At 33.2% G+C, this 26557-nt stretch overlaps 1 long non-coding RNA gene across 4 annotated transcripts; it reads left to right on the forward strand.

The window, feature by feature from the left end:
* Window positions 1-6963: 6963 nt before the first annotated feature.
* LOC126763026 (uncharacterized) lies at window positions 6964-25631 on the forward strand. 4 transcript variants are annotated; one of them, XR_007667546.1, is made up of 3 exons: window positions 6964-7669; window positions 10087-10399; window positions 24778-25631. It is a non-coding gene; the product is annotated as an uncharacterized LOC126763026 (long non-coding RNA). The 4 variants fall into 4 exon arrangements; XR_007667543.1 differs by having other exon boundaries at window positions 6964-7381; window positions 10025-10399; XR_007667545.1 differs by having other exon boundaries at window positions 6964-7285; window positions 10025-10399.
* Window positions 25632-26557: the final 926 nt, after the last annotated feature.

Genomic DNA, 26557 nt, shown 5'->3' on the forward strand with positions numbered 1-26557 from the left:
CGTCTCAGTATGCATCTACAGTTTACCTTTAATTTTAAAATAAGTTAGGCACAATTCCGTTTCGCCAGTGTTTTTATTTACTTCCACACCGAGTTAGAAAACAACTCTGCCTTTTCCATGCTAAAAGTGAAACAATTACGTCAAACGTGGAACTCAAACAACAAAATAAACACAATTTCGCTTCGAAAACAAAACTACGCATCTTTATTTCTACAGTGCAATTTGTAATGTAATGTAAGTAACTATGTAGGTTGGTACGTAGGAATAATATTCATATGTTGTTGTATGTCATTGATGGGGACACAGTCGTCGAAAACCGCTGGCGGATAGAAACAAAATTGCAATTTCAAAATTTTCATTCGAAGAAAGCTATTCACATATGTACATTACGGTGTTCGTTATTTTCCAAGTTGATTTTTTTTCAAACGGCCTCTGAAATTTTAGTTTTGCACTAAAAAGCGATATTACGTAAATAACCTTTTTATTTTTTATTTAACTCGGATCTAAGTCATACTACTTTTCCCATATATTTTATATGGGATTTTTTGATCTTTTGTAATAAGTCTTTTGCATCCAAAGCAAATAAATTTACTGGATTAAAAAAGTAATACTCGAGTACAAATTGTGTGCCCTACCAAAATTGTCTAATTTCCATACGTATAAATGCATTCTTCCAAAAATTTTGCGCAGTTAATTTTGCCTCAAATTTAGTACACTACGTCGTATGAGCAACATAAGGGGCTATACCAGTGTAACGCATGAACAATTTGGCGATTTTCGTGAATTTTTTTAAGAGAAAGTATGCAATTGAATATTTTGAACTTCTTTGAACGCAATAAGGTATATCTTCCGCTATATTAAAAAAAAAATTTTTTTACAAAAATGCTGAAAAAAAGTGCCTCAACTGCTGACATGATTCCCTCCGAATGAGTAGCTGAAACAAAAAAATTCAAGAAGTTTATGAAACTTAAAAATATTTTCTATATAACGACCTACAATCTTTAAAAAATTCAAAAATTATCAAAATGGCGTAACTTTTATTTTTTTTTAGGTAAAAAATGGTAGTTTTATTAATGCCAAATTGACAATTTTCAACCAATCAAAAAGATCGTAGGTCATTGTATAGAAAATATATTCAACAATACTCGGTTTTAATTTAAAAGTGTCACACTGGTATAGCACTTTAAATTGTTTGTATAAATGCTCAGTTATTTGACGTATTACTGTGCCTGTAACTTTTAAAATAATGATTTTTGATTTATGTTTATGCTTCATGCATGGGAAAAGAAACTGTATGGTAAGATTAAGGAATACTTTAAATTGAAAATAAGGAGCTTGTTTGTATTGGATCGTTGTTTTAAGAACAAAAATTGAAACTTCAGGTGGCGTTCGCCAAAAAACAACCGATTTGGAAAATAACTGACACCCTAATGTATATGTGTATATATTTGCATACGTTACATTGCAATAGAGCGAAGGGTAATTGACAATCATCATTTCATCACGGCTCGAAACTTCGAATGACTAAATTGAAATTGCATGGTCTATTGCAATTATGGATGGCTGCATAGGTGAAATAAATTCTACTGATGACTGCTAAGACGTGACGGTTTATAAATATCATTGAGAAGTCTTTAAAATGTTAAATGCATTTGTGATATATAGAGAGCTACGAGTATGTGACATGAGTGCGAGATTGTCTTTTAAATTACAACTTGGTGTTATTGGTAGATGCAATCATATTTACCGAATTAGTGTATATGTATAAGGTGATCACATGTTTTATATTATAACTAAAAACGATGGAAAATGGGATAAACTCTGATTCTAGAAATATATATAATATATCAAGCCAGTTAAGAATGGCAAGGTAGAAACTTTTTGTAGTAGGTTCATACGAATGGAAATTACGCCAAAATATTTTACAGACGTTTTGTTTAGGGTTATAAACGGTTTAACACCCTCCCTGACAAGCTCATCGACTTTGTAGTTTCCGGCGATTTTTTTTGTACCAGACACCCTTACAAGTGTAATATAGAAGAACCTCGCGAACGAGGTCATGCATTCCTGACCTGTTGTTGTTGTTATTGTAGCGTCATAATTCGGGTCCATTTCTGTTACGAAAAGCCCCTAAAGAAGTTGCTTGTATTTATTAAGCCTAATTTGCTTAATGTGTATTGTCAGAAGCTGTTCATTTGACCAGCGGTATTCTTCAATTTGGGGATCACTGCGAATTAGTCTTGACATTGATCTACTCAATACATCAAATTTCATTGACTTAAGTTTCTGTGCTCTACGGAGACTTCAGCGAATGCGTTTGCTAACAGTTTGTATACTCTCGCAACAAAGTTGCCAAGGAGAGCATTATAGTTTTGTTCACATAACGGTTGTTTATAACTCCTTTTTAAACTAAAAGAATCTATCTACATATAGATATTCAGTAAATATATCTAGTAAATGTGATCAGAGTTGACCTTGAGCAAATTGGAATCCATAAGATGTCTGTCTGTCCGTCCGTCCATCAAAAATTCTGTAACTTTTTTTTTTTTTTTTTTTTTCCTAAAACTAAAAGATTGAGATATCATGATGAAACTTGGTACCGGATGTTGTCTGGCTCCATAAGAACCTATAAAAAAAATGTATCATGATGAAACTAAGCCATAAATAAAGATATTAAAGTGAAATTTGGCACAAAGGATCGCTTTAGGGAGGGGCATATGGGTGTGGCCCCGCCCCATACTAAGTTTTTTGTACATATCTCGGAAACTACAATAGCTATGTCAACCAAACTCTATAGAGTCGTTTCCTTTAGGTATTGCCATATACAGTTCAAAAATAGAAGAAATCGGATAATAACCACGCCCACCTCCCATACAAAGGTTACGTTGAAAATCACTAAAAGTGCGTTAACGGACTAACAAAAAACGTCAGAAACACTCAATTTTACGGAAGAAATGGCAGAAGGAAGCTGCACCCAGGCTTTTTTAAAAATTGAAAATGGGCGTGACGTCGCCCACTTATGGACCAAAAACCAGATCTCAGGAACTACTAAACCGATTTCAATGAAATTCGGTATATATGTAATATTTTCTTAACACCCTGATAACATGTACGAAATATGGCTGAAATCGGTTCACAACCACGCCTTCTGCCAATATAACGCTATTTTGAATTCCATCTGATGCCTTCTCTGTATAATATATATTAGAACCAATGATGATAGCGGAATAAAACTTTACACAAATACGGTATTTGAAAAATATGTAAATGACTGATAATGAAATCTCGATTATCACTTTATCATGCGAGAGTATAAAATGTTCGGTGACACCCGAACTTAGCCCTTCCTTACTTGTCTTCTTGTCTGTTATAGTTCGAATCCTGCGGGGGTGACGACATCTTCTTTTTTACATACGATTTTATTTATCTTGGACCCAAAAATTAAACTTATATTTTTCAATTTCGATATTGGGACTAAAAATTGAAAATCTGATTTCATTGGGAACAAAATTTAAAATTTCAATCTGGCTGTGGTCATATACAGTCATAGGATCCGCTGATTCGTTTATATAGTTTTGTTTGAGGACTTAAATTAATATTCATTATTAGTTAATATTCTCTACACTAATGCTTATAAAGATGATTAATGAAAACCCGATTCTAATTATGATGACTGGTGGTGCTGTTAGAGACAACTACAGTCCTAGCAAGAAACACCATACATAACACAGCAGTTCTGATTTAAGTTAACGTAAAATACTGCTTAAATGCTAAATGTGCCAGCGGCTGATCAAAATGCAGAAAAAGCATGTTTACAAAGCAATATGACATCTTAATATCGACGTAAAAGCTTAGAGAATGGACATAAATTTCTGGGTATGAAATTAAAAATATTCTGAATCTAATATTCTGCACCATCATTTTGCAGAATCTAAGCTTATTCTCATAACTTTCATTAACTACTGTGTAGCTACAAATCTTAGATTAATTTTTAGTGTTATGCAACAAATACCAGTTTCTTCTCGTTTTGTCTTAAAAACGCTTAGGTAAGCAGAAAAGTTTGTATGCTTTCTCATGGCGACCTAAAAAAATAACCTTTTCTCCCTTTCGTCTTATTTTCATGACTTTTTCCATTTATTTTTATAATTTCATCCGCCCAATTAAATAAATTACAAAGGCTTCGCCGCCAGCGATTCAGCGAAAAAGAAGTGAAAATCGATTTAGCAAAATGAAACGGTTAATAAACAGTAAAACCCAAATGAGTATAAGAATGTACGTGTAAAACTTGTTCACCGCCCCTTTGATATAGTGGAAAAATTTGGCTTTGCCATAATAAAATAAATCCGCTTAATTTGCACTGTTGACCACTGACCCGAGGTTTTCTCAGAATTTGAAGAGATGCACTGAATTCCACAAATTATTAATGAAAAGTATCATATCCAGTTACGCTGTTGTCTTTTTTTGACTGCCAATTCGCTTTAAGCGCCAGTTTAAATTTAATTCGGTATGCCTTTTATGAACTTGCGTATACTTTTTTCCTTATTCCAAGGGATACCAAGCTCAATCGAAATTACTGTGAATTTAACGATTACTGAAAGGAAATTAGTGAAACTTGCTTGGTTGATGTGAACTGCTACTGCTTTTGTCTTCTTACTATCCAGCCCCAATATCTTTAGAAATTTTCTTGTGACTGTGAGAGTGTAAAATTTTGTGCAGAAGTTTTTTAGACATGCTATTTTCATGCGGAAATAATGCTAACAATTTAATGTAATGGAAAAGAGTTAAGTTTAATTATATAGATAAGGGTTTGGCATTATGTTTTGAAGTTCATTTTGGGCAAGTGACCTCCCCGGCAGGTTTGAACAAATTTCATTCAAGAGGCCCGATGGTTTTCACTTTCCCAAAAGTTTCCTTGCTTCCTTGGCTGTATGGCAATCCTTTTGGGTCCGAATAAGTCATTAGTCTTGGCTCCACAGCATTCCAAATTGACTGTAACGCTATGGTAGGCATCAATTTTGAAGAAATATTCAACAATGACTTCCTCTGCTCATAGAGCACACCAGACAATAACTTTTTAAGTATCAAAAGCACTTAAAATGCGAAATTTATTTTTTCTAACGTATTCATTCTACAAAAGTGAGCGTCACCATTGAAAAAAGGATCTTATGAAAATTGGGATCGGTGGCCATCTCGTTTTGAGATCACTTAACGAACGAGTGACGCGCCAGATAGTCGATCGCTTTATAATACTTGCATGAGTAGGATTTTGTTAGCCCGTAAACCATGGCCTTTCCGTAAAATCTTCAAATTGTTGCATCCGTTGGCGGATGGGTTCCTTCGGATATTCTTCTATACGTATCTCCATAATGCATTAGAGTTAAAGCGGTGCGAAATCAAAAGATGTTTACTCAAATTACTGACTCTGCTCAGAGATTATGTTAACTGAATACTGGACGGAGCCGGCAAACGTTATTCCAGCGTAGTTCTGTTCCTTATGAAATGACAAACTAAACTGGATATAAATCAAGTACAGCTGTCAAAAAGACCAACTCTGCAGTAATAATTGTTTCATTGAATACCATATGTCTAAAATCTCGTTATTTCACCGACTTTTATCTGTGTGAGAATATAAAGTTTTGTCAACAAAATAAGGATTTTTCCACAAGGACGCTACAAAAGCTGGCCAATATGGGCAGGAAACCACGCACAATTTTTACCGTTCTTTTGATATTTCTCTTCAGTGAAGTTTGCCATTTCATCATGGAAAGATATACGATATAAATTTTACACTTGAAAGTAAAGTAACGATTGTTTATATCATAGTAACGTTTATCGATAATAAATACTCTGAGTATGAGCATAAACAATCGTAGTATTCGTAATTAAGGCAATGCGAATGAAGGTTTGAAAGCATGAATGAAATTTCAAAACAACTGAATGCTATTCAAGTAATTGAGTGAGAGAGCGAGTGAAAACGAGCAAGAGAGAGTCAACTCATTTCGGATTTGTCTCAATGAATATGTTGCTAACCATGAAATGCTACTCAAAAGCAACATGAATGAGCTGTTGCAATTGAGATATGACGTCATAGTGAAAAGCACATGTCAACAGAGAAGAAATGCTATAAAAAATATTTAAGGAGATTCATTCTACAATATACATATGTACATGTTTAGAATGGCTGGCCAACTGCATACGAGATGTGTTCAAGAACTGACGGGAATTTTCGTTTTCCGAAAAAAAAAAAATGAATTTATCGGTATTAATGTTATTCAAAATAAATAGTATAAATATACATATAATATAAATAAAATAACTAAAATAAATATGATGTACTCATGCCATGGCTTCTTCCAATCGTCGAAACATTTCAAAACTCGCTTTGGATGACCCTTTAAAGTTCTAAATAGGAAAAAGTCACACGGATTCAAGCTCAGCATAAGATTAGGCAAGATAGGAATATCAAATGTAAAAGAATATGTAAGTATTAATACTTTAAAAAAATCTTCTCATAAATTTCGTAAGAGTGTAATAAAAACAATTTTAAATTGGGATAGAAGGGCGGCATAAAATTTCTCATGATTTCAATGTTTTCTAGGTGCTTTTTAAAAATACCTTTTATTTATGTTTAAAAGCTTATAACTGTTTTATTATGAAATATAAACGCATTTCCCGTTTTATTTTCTTGGACTTTATTCTTCTTCTTATGTTACCATATATCTACAACAAAAAAGGTATTCGTTATATATTTCTTCATTCATTAACAAAAATTCTTTATTCGAATGCGAAATGCTTGTTCGAAAACACGCTCGCACTCGCGTGTAATTTCTAGCTAGCGATGAAACCTCTATTGCGGTTGCGCTGTGCTCCAACAATATTCGAGCAAATAACACACATTCGTAGCTAAATGCCGGTGGTTAAGGATCTTCGAATTTGTATTTGTCATCAGTTGGCTTCCAACCTCCGACAGCGTCAGTTCGTTTGCGAACTGTGTGAAAAGTGAATTCGGACGCCCCATTTTATTCGGAAATTTAAAAAAAGCACAAGAAAGTGAAAAACGAAACGGAAAAGCGTCAACGAACCGAGTGCGAGCGATAATGTGCGAAAGGCTACAAAGAAATTAATTATATTTTTGTGACTCGCGTTTACAGTCCGCGTTCGCTTGTGCTTTTACAGTGCTGTGACATTTCGTACAGACTCGTATATAAGATAAAATCGTAAAAATTAAACGAAATAAAACAAAATTGAGTGGTGCGTCGCGGTGAGCAAGCTGTTATTGTTTTTTGTAATGTGGAAATACCGAGCTGGTGACAAGCTTACCATAATTATTTTGTGCTTAAGTCAACGGCACTCATTATCTTTGTTTTATGAATAATATGTTGTGAGTTTGATATTGTTGCAAAGGTGTTTAGCGGTTGCTTGCTCGCAAATATATCATGGAAAATTGTTTACAGTAAACTTGAATGTATTTAAATTTACACTTCAATTTTTTGGCTTTCTGCTAAAATACTTTTGTGAAAATTATTATTATTAAAACTTCTTTAAAAGTTGCCATAAGGTTCCTATAAAGCAAAAAAAAAACAAAAAACACGCTATAGTCTGCGGAATTTTGATCTATATTTATTTTAATATAAAATAATACAGTATAATCTTGCGTTCATAGCATTGAGTGAGTTAATTAAAAAGATAAAAGCTACATACGTACATACATACTATGTATGTACATATGTATGTGTGTCGCATTGTTTCGTGCATATAAGTGGATAAATATTTTTGTAGGAATATGTGCTCACACACACCAGCATGCTTACATATACACATAAAATTATCGCTGACAAATGCTGAAAAAAATAAAAATATGAAATGTCATGCGGCGTAAATAAGACAACAATAAACCTGAAATAAGACATAATAATTTTAAGCAGCGGCAGAAACTCAAATTAAATTAAATCTCATCCTAACAGATACACTTGCAATTTTATACATAGTATCTGCAAATAAACATACATATGTTCCATACAAGGTGCGTTCCAAAGTAAACAGGACTCTGGGAATCTAGTGCCCCCGATTGCGCTATCTATATGTCGACTGGTGCGTAAGAATTTGCTATCTTTATCGATTATCCAGTGAGAATTTTATAACATTTCATTGATTGGAAGTGAAGTTATTGCGTTTTAAGCGTCAGTATGTTTGTGTTATCGGTGCGAAAATGAGCTTCGAACAAAGAGCCAACATTCAAATTTGTTTTAAAATTGGTAAAACTTTTACCGAAATGTTTTTATTGATGAAACAAGTTTACGGCGGTGATTGCCTATCCGGTAGCAGAGTGCACGAGTGGCTTCAACGTTTTCAAAGTGGTCGTGAGGACATAAATGACGATCGACATGTGGGCCACTCAAAATCCGCAACACCGGAAATTATGTACATCGAAACTGTGCGTGAACTCATCAAAAATCAGCCGAAATCATCATTGAAATTCATCGAAATGGAATTGAACATTTCCGAAACATCGATTTATCGCGTTTTCACTGAACATTTGGGCTTATGGAAGGTGTGTGTATGGTTTGTTCCGCACAAATTGACTGACGATCAAAAATTGCTCAAAATCCGTCTCAACGATCGACGCTTGTGACCGATTATTTGACAAAAAATCACATTTTAACCATTAACAACTTCCCGTATTCTTCTTCCCGACTTCTTCCTTTTCGGAAAAATGCATTCGACCATGAAAGGAAATCGTTATGCAGACGTAGAGGCCATTTAAAAGGCTTGCATCGGCATACTGAGCTAGAACACTCGTTCGACATGCTTTTGGACCGTGCAAAAAGCTGTATTGAAGCAGAAGGAGATTATTTTGAATAAAATAAATTGATTTTGCCAAAGAAAACATGTTTTCTGTTTTTTTTTTTAAAGTCCTGCTTACTTTGAAACCCATCTTGTATATATTAAAAGTTAAAGTGTTTCTATGCAAGTGTGTAAAATACAAAAAAAATATGAAAAAACTATTATAAAATATCTAAAATATAAATATTTCGTATTTTAAGTTGAAACTTCGAAACTTTTTTAACACAATTTTTTGAATTTCGAAAAAAATTAGCCACAAGTGTACAATAAAACTAAAAAATAATACTTTAAATTAAAAAATATTTTAAATAAAAATTCTTCCTATTATAATTTAAAAGTTCAAAAGAATTTTGTTAGCAAAATTTTTTAAATTTCGAAAAAAAATTTACCGCAAATATATAATAATACTAAAAAATATTACAAACAAAATTAAAAGAATATCGAAAATAAAAATATATCATATTTTAAGTTCAAAATTCGAAAAAAATGTTAACACATTTTTTTGAAATTCGAAAAAATAGACACATGTGTAATAATGCCAAAAAATAATACAAAACAAAAATTAAAAATATCTTAACTAAAATGTTAAAAACTCAAAAAATATTATTAGCACAATATTTTAATTTCGAAAATAAAATTTAGACACAAGTGCATAATGTTACTTCAAAATAATATACAAAAAATTTAAAAAATATTTTAAATAAAAAAGTTCTTAATTTAAATTAAAAATTCGAAAAATCTTTATTAACATAATTTTTTATATTTCGAAAAAAAAATAAAAAAAAATTTATATTAATGAAAAAGTGTTGAGTTAATACACTCATATTTATTCAAGAGTACATAACTGCATGAGTGTGCGATACAATTAAACATAAAAAGAATTGATCAATGTAAATATTTGTCAATATACATATGTATATATACATAGAAGCAAACACACAACGTCAAAAAAATGTGTTTATCAAGCACCACATCTCTATCTTGTATATTACGCAAAAAAATGTGTCTGTGATTATTAGTTCAAAACTTTTGCACCGAAAACCAAAACAAAATATATATATAAACGAAATACTAAAAAAATTATCGAAACAAATAAAAAATCAGAGCGAATGTGTATAATTTTTTATTATATACATGCATTATGCCTTCCATATAATTTCTAATGTTCTATATAATTTAGGTAAAAATATAAATATGTATATACATATATACGATATATTTATAATTTTATTCGGCTCACAGTGAACGGTGTTGAAAAGTGCTAAAGAAAAGCATTTGTACACTTGCATATACAAACATACCTACATTTAAGAAAGTGTGCTAAAAGCAGCACACAAATAGATATTTTAGTGATTGGGTTTCCCAAGCCAAAAAAACTACAATGAAAAAACGCGCGTGGAAAGCAGAAATAAAGAAAAAACACAAGAACGGTGAATAACTGTTAAGTGCTAATGATTTCCCTTGAGACATTAATCGGCATCCTGCTTGATTTCATGTTGTTCTAATGGCGCTGTGAGACTGCTATTGTGTTCGAGAGGCGTGAAATAATTGCAAGGTAGGCGTAATAAATACCACCTCAAGTGCTGCATATATTAGTACTGCAGATCTTAGCAACTTGCGGACATTCATTTTTTACTGTATTCGAAACGCAATACTTTCCGCCATATTTTTTCTCTTTCATACCATCATCTCATCGTCATTGGTTTGCTAGTGTGTTCAGTGGCAGCACCATATTGTTTTGCCGGCAAATTGCATGTCATTGAGCAGCTTATGCTGTCATTTCATGCACATTTGCAAAAACAAGTGTAGCTATGTTCATGATATTATTCTTTCTTTCCTTATTTATTTGTCAGCGAAATATGTTTATTGATTAAGAACAATCAATAGCTAAAGCAAGAAACGTTAACTTCGGTTGCACTCAAACTATAATATCCTTCACGAAAAGCAAATCTTTCCAAGGACTTGATTTTAATTCGTGAGCTTGTAAGGCAGCTGCTTTTATGCTATAGTGTTTCGATATCGGATGAATCGACTCAGCTCGTAATGCTGATATTTACATAGTTTTGAGTGCCTCACGTACATACTTCAATATAATATTCAAGTATAATATTAGCAGAATGATTTGTTGCCATATCCTCCAAAATCTAATTGGTTATAGAGGATATAGAGAGCGAGTCTATTTCGTTTCGGCATTTCCTTTTGTTTTTTTGTGTTACTTATGCCTTTCTCTCATTTCAATCAATCAGTCATCTTCAGTCAAGTCATAAGAGAAAATATTTTTCCAATTTCATTCAACAAGAATCTGACAAAAAAATGTGTTCCAGTAATATCTGCGTTAATATGTATGGCATGTTTATCAAAGACGACGAAAAACATTCGAGTGTAACTATAAAACTTTTTACTTACAACTCAAATACTTTTCTTCGCAGAATGCCATCTATCTATGTACATATATAAATAAAAATGGATCGTCAAAATGTATGTACGCTCATAACTCAATAACGCCTGGACCAATTTTGCCAATTCTTTTTCTTAAATGTTCGTTGAAGTTCAAATATGGTTTTTACGGCGAGAAAAATTCGAATAATTTCCGGAAAACCCCTAAAAACAGCCCTTTTCTTTTCCCCATACAAACGTTACATACATACCAGCATATGTATGTATGTATATAAAAATGAATGTCTGTTTGTTGGTAACACTAAGAGGATGGTTGAACCAATCTTGATGAAATTTTTAAGTGTTATTTGTTGTGGATCGGGAAAGGTTTAGAAACAAATACCTTATACTTTTCATGAGGAGAAGTCGGAAAATTGGACAATTCCAAAAAGTAACATTTTCCATACACATTTTTTTCAATTTTTGTTTGAAAACGTAAATTATCCAGTGGAATTTCCAAATTCTTTGGAGAGGCTTGGTATGCCTCAGCATCTTTTGCGTTTCAAAGTTAGATCTGTCATTATTATGTTTCACAATCTTCATGCGCCGAAACTGTGTAATGGAACCCGACTGATTATGACGCAGTTATCGAATACAAGGGACAGCCATTTCCGTTCAAACGTATTCAATTACCAGGGAAAATTGGCTTTGCGTTGACAATCAACAGGACACAAGGAAATCGGGAAAAGCTATGTTTTTCACATGGCCAGATATATGTGGCGTGTTGACGAGTTGGAAACCCATCTTCTCTGTATATTTGCGCACCAGAACAGAAATCAAAAAATTATGTTTATTAAGTTGCGCTACATTAAAAAAAAATTTAGAAAAATCGAAAACAAATCATTTTCGACCCAATATAATTTCAACTTTTTTTCATTTCAAAACACATAATTTCACGCAGGACAACGGCTGCGGGTCAGCTAGTTGATAATAAAAATAATGTATAATTTTGAACTTTTGGGGTAGGAACTCTTTGCAGTTACCCCCCCGTGGATCCGCCCCTGGTTCATAATCTTGGAACACATTTCCGGTCTTAAACCATAATATATCCAATATTACAAGATATGGATATTGAAATCAATCAGAATATTATTTTCTAAATTTCAATGAAGGTGGTGGTGCAGTTCCCAAGTTATAGGATTATTCTGTTTCTGACATAGTTTTACAAATACACAAATACAAATTTTATATTAATTATTAGAGTGATGAGCTGAGTTATTTAAACCAGGTTCGTCTGTTCGTCTGTCTGTCTGTATGCACGCAAACTAATCCCTTTTTGAGCTATCGATCTGAAATTTTGCATATATTCTTTTCTTTTTAAAAGCTGTTAATTTATCGGAACCGCCGATATCGGAGATTTATAGCTCATAGCTGTCATATAAACTGATTGCCAAAAACCACTCCTGGTATGGAAAACTTTTTTATTTGACAAAGTATCTTCCTAAAATTTGGCACAGATTGTTGCCAAAGACAACGTTATAATCTGCTAAGAAATTATTCAGATCAGATTTCTATAACATATAGCTGTCAAACAAACTGACCGATCAAAATCAAGTGCTTTTATGTAGTTTCGGGGCAACCGAAATTAACGTTTTTCTTTTTTATAGTGTCATAACCATTGATCAGTAAAATCGACTCCAAAGTACAAGTTTTATATTCCGGTTATTGAGGCTTATACTCGGTATACTGGTCTTTATACCGAGAAGGACCAATCTGTATTTTTTCATATAAATACAATGTGTACCTGTTCTTAATTACCCACTTCACTGCAACTATATACATACATATTGCGAGTGTGTGTTTTATTATACATGCATATGTAAATGTAAATAACACATCTGTATGTATGTCACAGCTTTCATTTTAAATCCAAGCGCCGCGACCCGGTGTGTCAACAAGCACTCAAAAGCCAAAGTCTATTTATAAATAATTTCTGTGTTTCATATTCATTTATTGATATGTGAATTTTTTTAAGTTATCTGCTCGATTATTTATGCTTCTCGCTTTTTCTATAAAACAAAAGAATAGCGAAAATATACTGAAACCGAGCAACGGCCATACTTTTGAACAGAATTTCGCATTTACTTGAAGAAAACTAAAATTTTCACAAGCTAATATTTTTTATTGTAATAACTATTTGCATAAATACATATCTACAAATGCTCTGATAAGCTGCGCTCGCTTTGATTTATGTTCATATATGTGCATATGCAGTATGTGTATGTTAAAAAAATTATAATCGCTAGTCATTTTTCAACATTCTTTTTTTTTTAGCCATTTCAATTAATTATAAATGTATGTGCGGTGGTTTTTGGCGTTCATGCGAAAGCTTTTTTAATCGGTGCATAAATTGATGCTGCTTTAATGCGTCGGTAATATAAATTATAAATTAAACGTGAATGAATTTTAAAGGGCGTAAAGGGCATTCACTGTTGCAATCTACAAGAATTGAAGGCCTGATAAATAAGTCGAACTATAAGTTGCATGTTACGCACTTGATTCCGATCGTTGAGTTTGTATATATAATAAATGACCAGCTTGACGAATTAATAGGGTCATCCCATGTAATGGGCTCAAAAAATCGATTGTTTTCCTAATTTACATGTTTGGTTTGATTAAAGAGATCTCTATTTACGACCGAAGGGCAGCCGGAAAGAAATCACTGGTTGAGAACAACATTGATGACCCGCTTACATATTTATTTAGCATATATACATAAATTTATCTGATGTTTTTGCTGTTATTTGACCACTATATGGTAGATCTTCGGATTGATAATGTAAATTTTCAATAGCACATCACTTTTCAGCCAAAGAAGCTCACATATGTCGAAACCGATATCGATTGCTGCTTATAGCTTATAGCCGAGAATAAACCGGCCGATCAAACTCAAGTCGTTACATGGAAAACAACAAATAGGTTATCACTACAACAACACTCAGTGAATTTTATCCAAAGCAACGATCACTATCCGAAGAAATACCGTTCAATTGGACAAGTTATATGCCATATTTAGTTGTCATACGCAGTGACCGATCAAACAAAATATATATATTCCCTTTTATCGTAAAATCGAATTAATAAAGATATTATATACGTCGAATCGTAATTTGGCTGAAAGAAGCATCTTTTATCTATTATATATCTAATTTACCGAAAAAATTTTCTTAGTACTATTATTTGTATTTTATGAACATATTCATGTTTTTGCAACTAAGGTACAACAAACTAATGGCCAATACTAACAGTTACCAATAAAACAAATTCACTCGGGAAACAACAACGCAATATGAGTAAAAACTCTGTAATGCAAGCATCAGAATAAGGACATACTTAGTTGAGTTAACAACTAGTCACCAAAGTAACCGAGGTATCATGGACATTTTCATTATGGAACTATCTTTTGAAGGATGATTTTAAAAATTTAAATTTTTAGAAATTTTGCGCTATATTCCTGTTAGATTTCCATTTCCGTTTTGATCCAGGAAATCTGATGAGGTTTCTCACTATTACTTGAATATAAAAAAAGACCAAGATACAGTGATAACTTCGGTTGCAATAAATACAGCTTTCTTAAATAAGGTTTACTACTAAAAACATGAAATATTTTATGGATCGGTTTTTATTGCTATATGCCTCCATATTGTCCGATATCGTGTTTAAAAATTCTGTTTTGCACAGTCATCTAACAATTATTTCGTCTTTTTGTGACTTTGTTTTAGTAATACTTATGATTAATGATTTCATCGATTAATGACTTTTGTGATTGTGACAATGGTCCGATTTTTCCCATCTGTAATACAAACCCCCAAAGGGAGCGAAGACAAAAACAATAATGAATTTCGACGCTAAGAACCGAGCTGTTCGGTGCTATCATAACAACAGAATTATTAGTGGTAAAAAGCAAAAACACTTACACGAACAGGTATATATGTATAAATGCCTCAGCATTAATTTGTCATACGGATCAATGACTTAGAGCGCAACCAAAGAGATATCAGGGAGAGGACAATAAATTAAATGCTTATTTTACTAAATCAAACCTACAAACTATTCGCTTTAACACTGATTTAATTATGAAATCAGCAGGTCAAAAGTATATTACATAACCACGGTAATTATTTAAATTTTGTTAATGTTGCCCCTAACAACCGGTCTCAGCAGTCGCCTAGTCAGCCTAGTCTGATGCCAGTTCCCCCAAGCTTTCATAATAACGCTCTTGTGTAGCAGTGCAGGTTTAAACATTACTACTTATATAGTTAAATTGTTGTAAATAATATGTACAACTGTTACAAATGTTGTTGTAAATTTGACGCCAACTTTTCTTGTCTCTTAACGCATTTTGTCTAGACAGTACGGGTGTTTCACAATTTAATTCTTTAAAATTATGAATGTTATGTTGAAAGCTAAGCTCCTTTAGTGGTGTTCGTATGTACAAGCTATCACAAAGGTAATTATCCTTTTACTGTTTAAATTGTGTTATCAATCTTTGCGACATTGACATATTAAGCACTTTAGGTGAAGTCAAATTTAATAAATAAATATATATGAGTGCACTTGATACAATTGATATAAGGTCCGAGGTCAAAACCGCTATCATTAACACTTCTCGAGATATTCGGCTTTTTAAGTAAGGCTGTATGGGATTTTCATAGATTTTTTATTACGTACCATCTATGAAAATTCTATAAAGCCTTACTTAAAAAGCCGAATATCTCGAGAAGTATTAATGATAGCGATTTTGACCTCGGACCTTTTTTGTAGCAAATAAAATTTCCTACAAGTTTGTCATGTACATTTTTTCTATAGCTCTTGTCATTTACGAGATAAATACAAAAAAATGCGAATTTCATGGAAAAATCAGGTTTAGAGCGCCGTACTATCTCGCCGGTGTGAGTTACGCCTTTATTGCACTGGGCACTTTTGTAGAGTGAACAAATCTGAGAAATATGCGCCTAAAGTCAAGGCGATACCATAAAATAAAAAAAATAGGAATTTAAAGATAAAAAATCACGATTGCAGTGTATTTTCAATAGAAAATACTTTGGTCCAGTTTTTAATGTTAATATTAAGGGCTAAAATTTTCAGGAAATTTTTATTAGGGTAAGAAAATTTCGTGACGGGATTGAAAAAAATTAATAGTTCAAAAAAAAAAAACTCCCTAATATACATATATATATATATCTACATACAATTGCTTGGATTCCGATATCTCCCTTCTGCTTTTTTGCTCTTTATTAAATGCTTTATAAAACGTGTTACAGTGATCGGATTTGTATCGCCGTATTTTGTATGTATAAATTACTCGGTTTGCTTTCATAATGCTTACATATTTACAGCCGCTTGTCTAAAACACATTAATGACTGGGTACTTAACACTCGAGTGTCATAGCAACCGAAATTTCAGCTAAATAGTAAAATAGCGATGAGAGGCAAAATGGCTTGAAATAACGTATAGGGTGTCAAAGAGATAAGAGCAACAGCAAGCTTTGCATGAAATATGATATGAAAATGATAAAATTTATTGTATGTGTTGTCTTTTTATCACAGCTCTATTAATTAAATATAAATAAATAGAGTTATCTATTACTTGTTAATGCATTTATGAGCTTGCTGACAATTGAAACCTGGAGGCACTGTTGTCATGGATGAAATTAACTCCGAGCCTGCACACGTAAAGGTCTAGTTAAAAAAAATCCTTATAATTTTTTTATTTGCATATTTATGAGCATATGCTAAAATAAGTGCTGCAGGTAAATAGAATGGCACGTTGGGGACTCGCTATTTCGGAAATGATGCCACGACTTCTGATTAGAATCGACAAATGCGTGTATTGATTAATAAAACCCAATATAAACCAAAACAAAATACAGTAACGCGCTTAGCAAATTTTCGCTAACGTGTTTAGGAATCGAACAAACACATATGGCGTAGAATATAGTGATGGAGTAGGCAAAACGTTGCTATATATCTGTTATTCCTGATATTTGAAAGGTTTATGCGAATAACGGTATTGATATGAAGTATATAAAAACCAATGTATGATTTTAAAAACAAAATAATCTAAACACTTTACTGTTGTTCATTTCAAAGTACAATAATTAGAAATATGTAAGATTAGCTGTTTCCGAAATATACAAGCAAAACGAATTATCAACAATTTTTAGACAACTTTCACTCTAAAGTAAGACTCTTGTTTTCTCGAACGAAAGCTATTAACATGCTTTTCAGGTCTCTAAACGTCTGAACCGAATGGTCGTGATTGTTATTCTGTTCTGCCAAATATTTTATAAGCTTGAAACTTTGAACAAACAAAGACGAGGATATATTTCTAGCTAAAAAAAATTTCTACTAGAAACTTATGCCCATTAACGAAATTTACCAATTCTGAAATGAGTACAATCAACCAGAAGCGCCAATATCACTTTATTGCGTATATACCGGAGTGAGGGGAAAATATGAACAAATCTTATTTGTCTATGAAGTGAAAATATGCCCACAAAGTTTTATTAAAATATAAAACATATTAACCGATATAACCTCTATAAAGATTTTAAATCTGTCATGTAGCTTGTGAGCTATGAAATTTCCAATTTTCGTGAAGCTATCAATTTTAAACGCTATCAATTGTAAAGTACACTGGGCGCCAGGTATCCATAAGCAATAGTCGCATTAGACCAACTATAGTAAATTAGTATAAATCGGTTAATATTCTTACGAAATATTACAAACTGGATATTGGAATAATCGGTTTTCACATAATCAGAAAAGCTCTAGAGGAAATCTTTTTTTGACTTAGGCTCGAAAAAATCCTAATTTTTAAGCAAACTTTCTCATGTTAAAATATCAGATTTTTTCGAAGTCAGTATAAGTTATGTTTATTAAAATCTGTTCTTCTTTTTTCTTTTGATATAAAATATATTTATATTACTATGATAAATTTTCCCACTTTATATATGTATCTATCCCGACTAATGTCACGAAACAAAATAAAAACATAAGAAAAATCGTTAGCTGTATGGAAGAAAAATACTTTACGAAATGGACTGATTGACGGCAAATGCTTCATTGGTTAACAGTTCTAACATTTTTATAAATTGAACAGATATTCTGACATTTTGACAAGTATAAAAATTCTACAAATAAAAGTGCGCTTATGTACGGCAATATATGTATATAGTAAACACATATGTACATGCACTGCGTACGAGCTGGTTGATCACAAAGAGTAAAAATCGTTGTACTTATTTGTACTTAAACGCATATATTTTGAAATATGTTGCATTGTTAGCGGTTACTGTCAGTCAATGTTTCTATTGACGCGTGGAGCCGCAGGTTATTTTAAAACTTTGATTTACTTTTGTTTTTCTGTATGTTGAATCAGAACAATGTCGCAAGCAAGTTTATTATTTGTGATTTCTATGCGCGAGTGACTGACAGTTTATCATTAGCATTTTGCACCAGTCTGCTGTGACTGCTCCAATGCTGTGAATTATGCAAATGCCATAGTCAGCTGATTTTATTCTATTCTATTTTGTTTTTGTAAGTTGTTAAATGGACATGACCTCAAAATGCCATTGCCGTTACAAAAACTGATGATAGTAAGTGCTCATTATATTAGGTCTGTTATTTTTTTTTGTATATTTAAGGCTTAATTGTATAAAAACTTGTTTTCCCTTATTCCCTCAAAAAGCAATTCACAAAATGCGTCATATATTTTCACAAAAATAATACATGAGTACTGAATAGTATTATCTATGTACATTTAAGTAAAGCGGAATTATAGTAAAATTTTGTCGAAACAATGTATGATAAGTTTGCTTTAAAAGTACGTTTGACATTAGTAATTTAATCGATCTTGAGAACATCTATTGGAAAACAGCGGAGGCAAAGTTGTAGACCTAATAGTAAATTTTTACGAAACAGTATGTAGTAGTTTAGTAATTGATTAAAAATTATAAGTAAGGTATTTCACAAAAAAATAAGTATGAAGTACTAAGCACTACTGGGCCAGTTACTAGTCGAAATGCTCGATCGAGTCAATGAGAATTGAACTCAAAGGTTGGATAATCTGAGACGTAGCTGCAACCAACATTTGAAAGTGATAATCTTCAAAAAATATGTTTCAAAGAATGTTCTTTGGAATGATATTAAACATTTCCCATTAAATTTGAAGTTTCTGAGTTTTTCTTTAAAAAAGTAGGAAACCTCGAAATGTATTGCTCTTTATAATTGAAACCAATACTGGTTTTATCGGACCAGTCCTTTTAAGTTTAGTGTACTAATTGACCCATATCACATCTACCGATGATGTAAAAGCTTTTTGGAAATAAAATCTCAATAAAATTATGGAATGAAAAGCAATACTTCCAGCGCATCAATTTCGGTTGCGAGCTGATCCCTTAAAGATTAACAAAATCCTCACTAAACACACATTGGAAACAAATCTGTTCTGTTGTTTCAAAGTTTCGATACCCCCGTCAAGAAATGATCGAGAATTTAAAAATAAAACGAAAATGGTTTTATCATCATCAATATTTATTTTACTGACTTCAAAGTAACATCCATTTAAAGCGATGCACATGTGGCAACGCTTCTTCCAATCGTCAAAACATTTTTTATAGGCACTTTCCGGGATGGTCTTTAGCTCTCGTGTCGAAGTTATTTTGCTGTCTTCAATTGAGTCGAAGCGTGGGAACGAAGTGGATATTTCAGTGTGGAGAAAGATAAAACTCACAGGGGGCCATACCAGGTGGATACGGTGCTTGCTCAATGATATTTGTTGAGTGTTTGGCCAAAATATAACACAAATACGTTGATTTAAATTTTAAAATTCGACAAACACTCTGAGGTCGACTGACATAAACAGCTGCTGTAAACACACTAGTTAACAGATTGCGCTAATTTTTGGCATCAAAATTAAGGACAGTTGTACCAACCTAGGCAAATAAATTTACCTGTCTTCCATATAAGCGGGAGATGAGGAGCGGGGAGTGAGAAATGAAGAATACCCGATATTTTCTTGACACAAAGACTTACTTTCGAAATTCAAATTGGTTATACAGAAACAGCTTCCAACTTTCGATAGACTAAGGTTGAAGCATATAGATTGCCATACTTTCTACGAACCCGGAGAATTGGCTGGAGTAGACATAAGATGGCATAATAAATCTTTAATTGACCTTAGGCTTTATAAATATGCGACAGTATGTTGGATCTGCGAACAAGGAGTTCTGCGTGTCACAACGGACAGTTGATATCATATGATCATATTTATCAGTTCGCCACTGTCACATTACATAAATATTATTTTCTTAAAAGAATACAACAATAATAATATTCGGGCAATTGCCATCTGTCGTTCTATTATAAAATTTAGCTTAATATGCTAATTAGCTAATTTGAAAGCGGACTCAGAATTATGTAAACAAATTAAATTGATGAATTATTTAAAATCAATAAACCATTTTTTATTGATAATATTATTATACCCGGCATTTTAACCAATAACATTGTTGTTATGATTAATAATGTATCACAAGAGATAGGCCAACGAAATTACATAACCAATGACAAATAGGTACATGTAAAAATTGTAAAAGCCATAACCTGGGATTTGAATTTATGTTTATTGCCCATAATGTTTAGTAAGAGAAATTTATGGAAATTTATTAAATAAATTATTCAACTAACCGAGACATTAATGGTGAATGATGGTTGCATTTGAGTGCCGTCATTGATCATAAATTGTGGCTGGTTCCAAATGTTTATGGAAAGATGGATGGTAAAGTTTGGAAGCAGTGTTGCAATGTTTATGTATTATACTAATAGTAAGGTTAATGTCAGAATGGAAGCGAGAAGCGGTGCTATAAGATAGCGCTACTTTTAGCCATAAATCGCTACATGTGCCTTCTTATATAAATCGCTCAAAGTCGCCATGGTGAGAACGAAAACCAATGGGACTTTCGGCGACCACAAGAGGATAAAGCGGCAAACCAGGTTGTGTAGTGGTTTCTCGCTTTAAATCTTTTTGCTTTTTTTTAGTGTTTGTTGTTTTGAATGGTAAATTTATTAAAACAAAAATGTTTTCTGTGCGTTTCATAAGACTTTACAAAGAGTTTCTTCATAAATCCATTGGTTTCAATCTGCAGTATTAGGTAAATTAGGTAGACAGAATGCATTTCATGGTCTGGGAGTGCAGAGGTCTGTAGTAATACTGTTCGACTTATACAACAGTCTAGGCTCTTCTCGTTTCTGTTAAGCATGACTTTCTTAAATTTTATATTTCCACATAGCAGGAATATTATCAGCGTGAATTGTTTCACATTTGCTTTGTTAATATAGAGAGAATGAAGTGCGTCGGCTACAAGCAGCACTTGATAGCTTTAGTCAAAGGATTGCAACACTCTAAAGTAGTAAAACATAAATCTCCTTTGATTAAGTAGATTTTTATAGCGCTAACAGAGAACTCAATTGCTTTGTTTATGGATGCTGAAGAACGTTTCAGCGAACCTATTTCCAAAGTTATATTAAACAATAAATCTAAGCACCTCCTACTATGCTCTATGTGAAATGCTTTTGGTCTTACTAGAACATGGGTGTGTACGAGTATATTGCTTTGACTACTTTTATATTCCACTACGCGCTTTTACTTCACTTTTGCTTCGCCGAGGCATGTTTTATTTGTGTGCTTTTGGCGAGGTCAGACATTTAATGGCCAGTCGGCAGCCTCCTCACTCTAAGCCACATCAAACCACCTTGGCAACGCAATAATGGGATATTACTTGATTCGCATAAGCCGAGGCGCGTGCATTATCGAATGAAGTATGTGAGTTTATATAAGTGTGCAAAATTGAGCTTGAGTTACAAAACTATATTTATTTACTCCGCATTTAAGTGACGAACATACCAGCGGTCACTTTGTGGTATAATATTAAGGCCTTAGGTCAAAGTTTCTAATGAAATAGCTTCTTCTTCTTTATTAACCGCTTACGCGATTATAGTCGGGTTGACAACAGCGCGCCAGTTGTTTCTTCTTTTCGCTACGTGGCGCCAATTGGATATTCCAAGCGAAGCCAGGTTCTTCTCCACTTGGTCCTTTCAACGGAGTAGAGGTTTTCATCTTCCTCAGCTTCCCCTGGCGGGTACTGCGTCGAATACTTTCAGAGCTGGAGTGTTTTCGTCCATTCGGACAACATGACCTAGCCAGCGTAGACGCTGTCTTTTAATTCGCTGAACTATGTCAATGTCGTCATATATCTCATACAGCTCATCGTTCCATCGAATGCGATATTCGCCGTGGCCAATGCTCAAAGGACCATAAATCTTTCGCAGAACTTTTTTTTCATCGTCCAAGCCTTTGCACCATATAGCAAGACGGGAATAATGAGTGACTTATAGGTTTGGTTGTTGTTCGTCGAGAGAAGACTTTATTTCTCAATTGCCTACTCAGTCCGAAGTAACACCCGTTGGTAAGAGTTATCCTGCGTCTTGCCCACGTTCACCGTCAGACTCATTTGGAGATGTTTCCTCGTGGAGGCTGAATTTATCGACTGTTGCGCCAAAGATACTTTCCTTGCCCACCCTGGCGTTAAATTCGCCAAGCATGATTTTGACATCGTGACGATGGGCAGTTCTCATAGGTGCGCTTCAAGCGCTCATGAAATGCATTTTTGGTCACATCGTCCTTCTCTTCCGTCGTGGCGTGGGCGCAAATCAGCGAATGTTGAAGAACCACAAGCTTTGATGCAGATTGTGGCTACCATCCACTCGTCTCTCTCCCACCACGAATCCCACACCAAACGTTCGCTCCTCTATATGGCCACTGTAGCAAATGCCACAAGGACCTACTCGTCTCTGAACGGCGATGATGGCAGCCTTCACTCTAACGAGGACATCAACCAGTATCAAAAAGTCGCGAGTTGCTTGAGCCATATGTAAAAGAATCGTTTCTGGCCACTCCCAAGTGAATGGCGATCAGAGAACTTTCTTCACTTGCGTGAACTTTCACACCTGACTCCATCCTCCTAGCAAATAGCAAACTTGTCAAAAAATTAGGCGCCGAAAATGCATAAGCATTTGATTTGGTGCCATTGGTGTCAAGTATCAGTTGCATTAAATATTCGTTCAAGAATAATTAGCATAATTTCCTAAAAAAGACGTCTATTGACTCGGTTATGATAATAACCGTATCGAAAGTATTATTAAAGAATTTTCAATGATTAAACAAATGCAAATATCGGTTGCGCCAAAGCTAGAATATAGTATGTATAAGGTGGCTGATGAAAGCCGCTACCAATATAAAAATTAAATAACTTTTTTTCTATTTAATGAATCTGGTTAATTTTTTTTTATTTTGCAGATTGTCTTTTAAACTTAACAAAAATGGATAACTGGGGCACTGAAACAAGAATTTGGATTGTCCGCCGCTATCACGCACTGGAGTCCGTAGTTTCGGTTCAAAGAGAGTATAGGCGCGCACGGGGGGGCATTTAAATTCCATTATTTTTAAAACTAATTCAGCTATATTTAATAAAGTTGAATGAGCTTTAATATGAATAAAAAAAATGAATTCCATACACTGAAAAAAAAAATTTTTTTGAGTTTCCTAATGTAGCAAAATTCATCAGCCACCCTGTAGTATTACAGTATATGAATGTCGCGGATGGCTCGAATAAATTTCTAAAATTCAATAAATTAAGTGTTCGTTGGCTTTATGGCCTGTAGTGCTCTTTAATTGGAACCAAAAGTCGTCTACATCAACATTCTGAAATTCAGGCACGAAAAGGCCTTCAATTCTGACTCTGAAGCGTAAAATTATGGCCGGCATCATTTTAGAAGGAATATAACCTATGATTCCCTTTCACCGAGCACACTTTTTGAGAATGTAGTAGCGTTTTAACAATGACTTGTGGATTATCACTCCAAATGTGATACAGTATCGCACTGCAAAAAAATGATGACGGTACTTTTACGATATTACTTCAAGCTTTCAGATTATTTAAACTTAATAGGAATTACAGTTAGAAATCAAATCCATAATTTACTGATTTAAATGCTCTTCTTCTAACAGAACATTTTAGAAAAAGTCGTTTCCTGCTGGGTCATTCGTACACAGAAGCCACTCCCACGTTCACATATAGAAATATGTGTGATATCACTGATGATGGCTGTTGACTCATTGGCGACTATTAGTTGCCGGAAATGACACTTTTCAGTCTTTGCGGCGCCAATAAGTTCGTTGTGTATTAATGTGTGTACAATGGTAATATCTAAATCAGAGCGTGGAAAATTTAAAAAATTTGCGAAGTAATATCTAAACTAAGATTAAATAGGAAGACGAATTTTTTCTGTAGAACAGCAAAATCTGAAACATTTTCCAGATCCACCACTGATTAGTATTGTAAATCCTATTTTAAATGTAAATAACTTAATAAATGACTGAATTTAATATTTGCAAATAATCTAACTTTGAATTTTATTATATTTTTATTGCAGGTTGCGATTTTTCAAGTCATCACGTGCCAATCCAATTCACTAGCATACGTGTATATTAAATTAGTTGCAGCTGCAAGTGTTTTATACAACATATTACATAGTTAAGTGCATCATTTGGATGACGACTCAACAACCATGGCGACAAACTTTGCGAAATGCGGGAAAGCTATCAAGTCATAAAAGGGAGACGGTAAACCAAATTGACGCTGTTGCCAAGCAATTGAAAACGCTGCAAACCCACAGACAAGTGAGAGATATGCTCGCGAAGGGACGTTGACTAGTGTTATATCCTTACAGTAAACAAAGCTACAGAAAGCAACGAAAGCAAAACTGAACATACATATGTATGTATGTACAAACATTTTTCCAGCGTGGTTTAGTAAAAATGCGGAATTTCCGCTTGAAGTCAACTTGAAAAACCTAATTACTGTAGAGGACTAAGAGCTGTGGCTGTGCGAAGTCTATTAACTCGTTATTGCGGGAATCAATTTGGAGTGCTTTATTTTAGAAATGCATACAAAAAGCAGCCATTACTATAAAATTGAACTCTGAAATTTGAAGCAGCAGTTGGCTACTTAATGTATTTTGGTACTAATTATATTGATAATAGATAAGAATAATTAAAAGTTATAAATAAATTGCAATAATTTTTTTTTATCATTTGAACGCAATATAATTGTACGCTAGGCTACAACATTTTTCTAGGTTTTTGAATTTTTTTCATAAGTTTGCAACAATCAGAATTTCTCCATTTACGTCACAATATTGCGAATGGCATGGCTTTGTCATTAATGAACATTGTTAAACACAAAATTTTTGAAATCAAACAATAAACCATATCATAAGGAAACGAATATGTGTACTTTATTTAACAACCGCAATTTCGGGTGAGTATTATACTAAAAGAAATTTGAGATCGATTACAAACCGAAAACCCTGGAAAATGGTTATCGGCCAATGAATTAAAAAAGCTTATATGGCATATTATATGTGCAAGAGCATACTTGGCAGCTGCTGGAGTCTGAACATTCATATATCGGTGGTTTAGATCCTCAAAAGTTCACCCTGCGTTTATATTTCGAACTGGACAGACATTTTTTGTTCCACAAATTCATTGTTATAACTTAATTAAGAAAAAAACTTGGAAACTTTATGTTCAAATTATTTCAATGACCTAAATTATATTTCAACAATTTTTCGTAATTATTTAAGTAAAAATTAATATTATATATCTTGTTCCTGGGCGCTATGAGAAGTTCTGAAATGTTGATGGGATGAATAGGTCCTCTGCCATGGCCACAAAGCGTCAATAATAGTTAACAGTTACTACCAGCTATGAAAAAAATTTAAACAAAACTGTACGTTAGTGTAAAGTATCTTAGTCATTCACGCAATCTTTGTATATTTTTGATAACTCATATGTATGTGTATGTGTTTAATATACATATAGTATGAGAAAAATACATTTGCAGATACATTTAGCTTTGTAATTTTGTAATAAAATATTTTTGGGTAAAACTAGAAAAAATCTCTTACAAATCCTTTTCAACTGCTTTGCTATGAAACTATGGATCTAACACTGGTTTCGAACCATCCATTTTTAAGGCAATGTTAGATTTTGGGGATTACAGACATTTGTTCGTCCATTTTTTATATATCTAAATTAAGAGATCATCTCAGTGTGAAATTTTCGACAAATCTATTTTTGCATTATCGGATAGTATGTATACACTGTAATAAGCGTTCTCTCAAATTTTGAGATTATTACGGTCGCAACAGC

This window comes from Bactrocera neohumeralis, chromosome 6 (genome assembly GCF_024586455.1).
Source record: "Bactrocera neohumeralis isolate Rockhampton chromosome 6, APGP_CSIRO_Bneo_wtdbg2-racon-allhic-juicebox.fasta_v2, whole genome shotgun sequence".
Lineage (NCBI taxonomy): Eukaryota > Metazoa > Arthropoda > Insecta > Diptera > Tephritidae > Bactrocera > Bactrocera neohumeralis.